This window comes from Scyliorhinus canicula, chromosome 16 (assembly GCF_902713615.1).
Source record: "Scyliorhinus canicula chromosome 16, sScyCan1.1, whole genome shotgun sequence".
Taxonomy (NCBI): domain Eukaryota; kingdom Metazoa; phylum Chordata; class Chondrichthyes; order Carcharhiniformes; family Scyliorhinidae; genus Scyliorhinus; species Scyliorhinus canicula.
This window is the reverse complement of record NC_052161.1, coordinates 57,664,214-57,671,063: the sequence shown is the minus strand read 5'-3', so window position 1 is coordinate 57,671,063 and position 6,850 is coordinate 57,664,214.

The window sequence follows — 6,850 nt, the reverse complement described above, 5'->3', positions numbered from 1 at the left end:
AATCCAGGTACGACCTCCACAAAGCCATCCGAGATGCCAAGAGAGAATATCAAACTAAGCTAGAGTCACAGACAGACTCTCGGCGGTTGTGGCAAGGACTAAGCAACATAATGGGCTACAAAGCGAAGCCGAGCAGTATCTCTGGCAGCAGTGCACCCCTCCCCGATGAACTTAACGCATTCTATGCTCGGTTTGAGCAGGTAACCAACAACCCGCTATCGAGTGCCCCAGCAACCCATAATTCACCCATACCCACCATCACAGTTTCCGAAGTCAGATCGGCCTTCCTGAAAGTGAACCCACGGAAGGCGATGGGCCCGGACGGGATCCCTGGTCGTGCACTCAGAACCTGCGCGGACCAGCTGGCAGAGGTTTTCACAGACATCTTTAACCTACTCCACTCCGAGGTCCCCACCTGCTTCAAGAAGACCACCATCATACCGGTACCAAAGAAGAACCCGGCAACGTGCCTCAATGACTACCGCCCGGTGGCCCTGACGTCAGTTGTAATGAAGTGCTTTGAGAGGCTGATCATGAAGCGCATCACCTCCATACTCCCGGAACGCCTTGACCCACTTCAATTCGCATACCGTCGCAACCGGTCCACATCAGACGCCATTTCCCTGGCCCTACACTCATCCCTAGAGCATCTCGAAAACAAGGACTCCTACATCAGACTCTTATTTATTGACTACAGCTCCTCCTTCAACACCATAATCCCAGCCAAGCTCATATCAAAGCTCCAAAACCTAGGACTTGGCTCTCCACTCTGCAACTGGATCCTTGACTTTCTGACCAACAGACCACAGTCAGTAAGAATGAACACCAACACCTCCTCCACAATAGTCCTCAACACCGGTGCCCCGCAAGGCTGCGTACTTAGCCCCCTACTCTACTCCCTGTACACATACGACTGCATGGCAAAACTTGGTTCCAACTCCATCTACAAGTTTGCTGACGATACGACCATAGTGGGCCGGATCTCGAACAACGACGAGTCTGAATACAGGAGGGAGATAGAGAACTTAGTGGAGTGGTGCAACGACAACAATCTCTCCCTTAATGCCAGCAAAACTAAAGAGCTGGTCATCGACTTCAGGAAGCATAGTACTGTACACACCCCTGTCAGCATCAACGGAGCCGAGGTAGAGATGGTGAGCAGTTTCAAATTCCTAGGGGTGCACATCACCAAAAATCTATCCTGGTCCACTCATGTCGACGCTATCACCAAGAAAGCACAACAGCGCCTTTACTTCCTCAGGAAACTAAGGAAATTTGGCATGTCCACATTAACCCTTACCAACTTTTACAGATGCACTATAGAGAGCATCCTCTCGGGCTGCATCACAGCCTGGTATGGCAACTGCTCGGCCCAGGACCGCAAGGAACTTCAGAGAGTCGTGAATACCGCCCAGTCCATCACACGAACCTGCCTCCCATCCATTGATTCCATCTACACCTCCCGCTGCCGGGGGAAAGCAGGCAGCATAATCAAGGATCCCTCCCACCCGGCTTACTCACTTTTCCAACTTCTTCCATCGGGCAGGAGATTCAGAAGTCTGAGAACACGGATGAACAGACTCAAAAACAGCTTCTTCCCCACTGTCACCAGACTCCTAAATGACCCTTTGATGGACTGTCCTCATTAACACTACACCCTGTCTGCTTCATCTGATGCCAATGCTTATGTAGTTACATTGTATATCTTGTGTTGCCCTATTATGTATTCTCATGTATTTTCTTGAATTCTGTTCAATTCCCTTTTCTTCCCATGTACTGAATGATCTGTTGAGCTGCTTGCAGAAAAATACTTTTCACTGTACCTCGGTACACGTGACAATAAACAAATCCAATCCAATCCAAAACAGAAAGGCAGATTACTATCTGAATGGTTGTAAATTGGGAGAGGGGAGTGTACAGCGGGACCTGGATATCCTTGTGCACCAGTCGCTGAAGGTAAGCATGCAGGTACAGCAGGCGGTAAAGAAGGCTAATGGTATATTTTCATTCATTGCAAGAGGTTTTGAGTACAGGAGCAGGGATGTGTTTCTGCAATTGTACAGTGCCTTGGTGAGGCCACACTTGGAGTACTGTGTGCAGTTTTGGTCTCCTTCTCTGAGGAAAGATGTTCTTGCTCTCGAGGGAGTGCAGCGAAGATTTTTCCAGACTGATTCCAGGGATGGCGGGACTGTCATATGAGGAGAGATTGATTAGGTTAGGATTGTTCTCGGAGTTCAGAAGAATGAGGGGGGGGGGGGGGGGGGTCTCATAGAGACTTATAAAATTCTAACAGGACTAGACAGGGTAGATGCAGGGAAGATGTTACCAATGATGGGTGTGTCCAAAACCAGGAGTCACAATCTGAGGATTCAGGGTAAACCATTTCGAACAGAGATGAGGAGACATTTCTTCACCCAAAGAGTGGTGAGCCTGTGTAATTTATTACCACAAGAATTAGTTGATGCTAAAACATTGAATATATTATTAATTGATGCCAATCCAGGTCTGGTATGGCTGCCACCACCTTCCTGACAAATTCCACATCGTCCTGATTGGGCGAATAGATGTTTACTAACCGGCACTCACTCCAAAACCCCGCTCACCATCGAGTACCGACCCCCTGGGTCCCATACCTCGCTGTCCACCACAGATGCCACCCTTTTGCTAAATATGATCACAACCCCTCTCGACCCCTCCCCCACCCACTCCTTTCTTATACTCACCCGATCCTTCACCCGCAGGTGCATCTCCTGCAGAAAAGCTACATCTGTCTTTAAACTTTTTCAGGTGCACGACATCAGTGATCGTTTCACTGGATCATTCAACCCTCGAACATTCCAAGTCACTATCCTCACCAGGCGCTTCTAACCCCCCCCCCCCCCCCCCCCACCCGCCTTATTTATTTCCGCTATCTCAAGCAAACGCAAAACTATCGCAGCCTCCAGTCACCTTTTTTTCGAGGCTCACTCAAAATGGCCACCCCCTCCTTTCTCCCTTGCCTCTGGCCAACAAGGTACCTGCGTCACCAGCACAATCCCCCCTCCCCTGCCCCATCCCCATAATTCCTACCTCCCCCAACTACCCGTACCCTCCCCCTCTCTGGCTATCCGTCGCAGACCCCTCCCCCACACTGCTTCCATTTAACAGTATCCTGCTAGCATGGCAGCTTCCACCTGAAGATCAACACAACGACCTCTGCCAATTCACCCAAACTACCCCACCACCCACTTCGCCTTCCCACCTCCACTCTTCAGATAGTCCCTGCCCATGCCCCCCCCCCCCCCCCCCCCCCCCCCCCCACTCATCCTACCCCCACCATCAGGAGAAAGACACCCAGGACTCAGAACTATCCCCCATAATAAAATACCAAAATGGCCAACATGTGAAAAAAGCAAAAACACTTGCAAACATATCAAAAAACAAGAAATTCCCCCTATTAACTATGTTCCTTAATAAAGTCATTCGCCTCCTCTGGCGTCATAAAATAATGTTCCTTCTCCTTAAATATCACCCAGTTCAGCCTGGTACACACCCCGAACCTAGACTTGATTCTGAAAGAGCAGCTCTGTGGCCCAGTTAAAACCCACCCGCCACTTGGCCAGGTCGGCCCCAATGTCCTGATATATTCGGATCCCCTGTCTCTCCCAACTGCAGACTTGCGTCACCTTCACCCACCTCAGAATCTTCTCCTTTTCCAGGAATTTATGCATTTGGACTATCACCACCCGTGGCGGCTCCCCAGCTCTGTCTCTTGGCCTCTGTCGCAGCGAATGATGTGTCCGGTCCACCTCCGGGGTCCTTTCGCAGACTTCCTCCAACAGCAATCGCAAACATCTTCAAAAGGTAGGCCATGGCATCAATTCCCTCCGGCAGACTCGCGATCCTGGACTGATGCTCCTGATCGTTCACCTTCACTTTCAACTCCTTATAGGCTCCAAACACCACCTCTTCTGCTTCAATTCCACAACCAATCACTGTGATCCATTACTGACCTTTCCACCTCATGGATTGACGCACCTTGCGATTCCTGGCGCTTCTACATCCGTTCCAAAATCCCACAAAGAGGAGCTACAGCTTCCTCAATTGCCTTGGACCAGTCCTCTTGCATCTCTTGCTGATACTGCTGAAGATCCCCCTTGATCAACACTGTCAACTGCTCCACAGGCAGTGAAGTAGACGATGGTGATGACATTCCCGGCTCCGCCATGCTTTCTGTTACTGCGCCACGCTGATCTTCCACCGCTGGAACCACCGCCTCATTGAATTTCCACCAGGTGTGGTAACCCGCCAAATTCCACTTTGGAGAATTCAACTCCCACCAGTTATTTTGCACAATCTCCAACAAAAGTGCCCATTAACTGGGCAGAAAGGACCAAAACCAAAGCATCCAAGCAGGATGTGCAACCGATCAGCTCATGGCCACCACCAGAAGTTCTCCAAAAGTGTCATTTGTTGACCGGTTTAGTATATCACCCTTATCACAACTGGAATTGATTCTTTAACTGTTAGTGCTATTCCCTCTCTTGTTTTGTCTCCCACTCCATCGTGTCTGAAGACTATAACCAGGGATATTGAGCTGCAAATTTTGCACCTCCTTTAGCCAGGTTTCTGTTATTGAAATTACATCCTGCCGACATGGTTCTACCTGTGCCCTTAACTCATTTATAATACTCCCTGCATTGACGTTTCATCAGTTTAACCCTTTTTAAATTTTGCTTCTCCTGAGTTCTAAGTCTATCACTACATCTTCTACATCATGAGCTAATGTTCTCCCTCCATTTTCCTGAGCTAAATCTGACCTATCTGACCCTACTCCTGGGATCCCACCCCCCTACCACACTAGTTTAAATATTCCACAACAGAACTAACAAAAGCCCCCGCAAGGCCATTTGTTCCAGCTCTGCCTGGGTGCAACCGGTCTGGTTTGTACAGGTCCCAGTGCCACAAGAACTGGTCCCAGTGCCTCAAGAATCTGGATCCCCCCCAGTTACACCATCTCTCCAGCCAGCATTCATCTGGTTTATCCTCTCACTCCTGCTCTCACTAATGTATTGAACTGGGAGTAATCCTGAGGTTACTACATTTGAAGTCCTGCATTTTAATTTATGTCTTCACGTTCTATACACAGCTTTCAGGTCCTCATCCCTTAGTTTACCTATGTCACTGGTATCAATGTGTACCACAACCACTGGCTGTTTACCTTCCCTCCCCGTGACTTGGCAGGATGTAATAAATGGTGTGCCACAGAGATCAATGTTGGGGCCTCAACGTTTTACAATTTATATCAATGACTGGGATAAAAAGAGCGAAGGTATGGTTGCTAAACTTACTGGTGACAGAAATAATTAGGGAAGTAAATTGTGAAGGGGGTGTAAGGGTGATGCAATGGTGCAATGGTAGGTTAAGCGGATGGACAAGGATCTGGAAAATGGAGTATAATGTGGGAAACTGTGAAATGGTCCATTCTGGCAGGAAGAATTAAAAAATAAATGTACTATTTAAATGGTGAGAGATTGTAGAGCTCTGAGATTCAGGGAGATGTGGGTGCCCTAGTGCATAAATCACAAAAGGCTTGTACGCAGGTACAACAAGTAATTAGGAAAGTTAATAGAATGTTCTCGTTCGGGAGGCTTTGCTTCAATTATACAGGACAGTGGTGGGACCAAATCGGGAGTACTGCATACAGTATTGGTCTCCTCATTTAAGGAAAGATGTAAATGTGTTGGAAGTAGTTCAGAGTAGGTTCACTAGAGTAATACCTGAAATGGGCGTGTTGTCTTATCAGGAAATGCTGGACAGACTAGGCTTGTATCTGTTGGAGTTCAGAAGGGTAAGAGGCGACTTGATTGAAACCTTTAAAATCTTGAGGGGTCTTGACAGAGTGGATGTGGAGCAGATGTTTCCTCTCATGGGAGAATGTAGAACTAGGGGGTCACAGTTTAAAAAATAAGTGGTCGCTCATTTAAGATGGAGATGAGGGGAAATTGTTTCTCTGAAGGCTATGAGTCTTTGGAACTCTCTTCCTCAAAAAGCGGTGGAAACAGAACTTTTAAGGCAGAGTAATTAGATAGATTCTTGAACAGTTACCAGAGGTAATAATAATAATAATCTTTAGTAGCTAGGAATATGGGATTGAGGTTACAATCAGATCAGCCATGATCATATTGAATTGCGGAGCAGGCTCGAAGGGCCAAGTGACCTACTGTTGCTCCTAATTCATATTTTCATATATATATCTTTGGAACTCTCTTCCTCGAAAGGCAGTGGAAGCAGTGAATATTTTTAAGAGTAGAGTGTTATGGGCCAGGGTTTAGAGAACCCCAAAGTGTATCATGGAGTTCACCTGACGCACTTCTTTTAATAGATTGTGGTATGGGGAGCACACGGCTCACTCTACAGATATGGTACAGCAGAAAATGGACCAGTGGTTTTTTCAAACAAAACAATGTTTATTCTATGAACTCAAGTTAACCTTTTTAAAACAAATAATGAATATCTTAGCAACCAGTAAATCAAATACACCCTCCAAAGAATACAACACTAAATAACCTGTATGCTGTCCTCTAAATATCCAAAAGACTTAACAAACCTTCAAACAGGAGCACATTAGATTTATATTCAATACTGAGACCTTTTTACAATTCTGAATTCACCAAATCATCCATAGATAGTCTTTTGATGGCAGAGATCAACAGCAGTGCAGCTCACTTTTAACTTCAGATTCAGCTCACTGAAAAATACAGACACACCCAAGCTCCTTCTCAAACTGACACTAAAAATCAGAAGTGGAGCTCAGCTCCACCCATACTTTGACATCACTCCAGTAACATGAGCAGCCCCATTTCTTAAA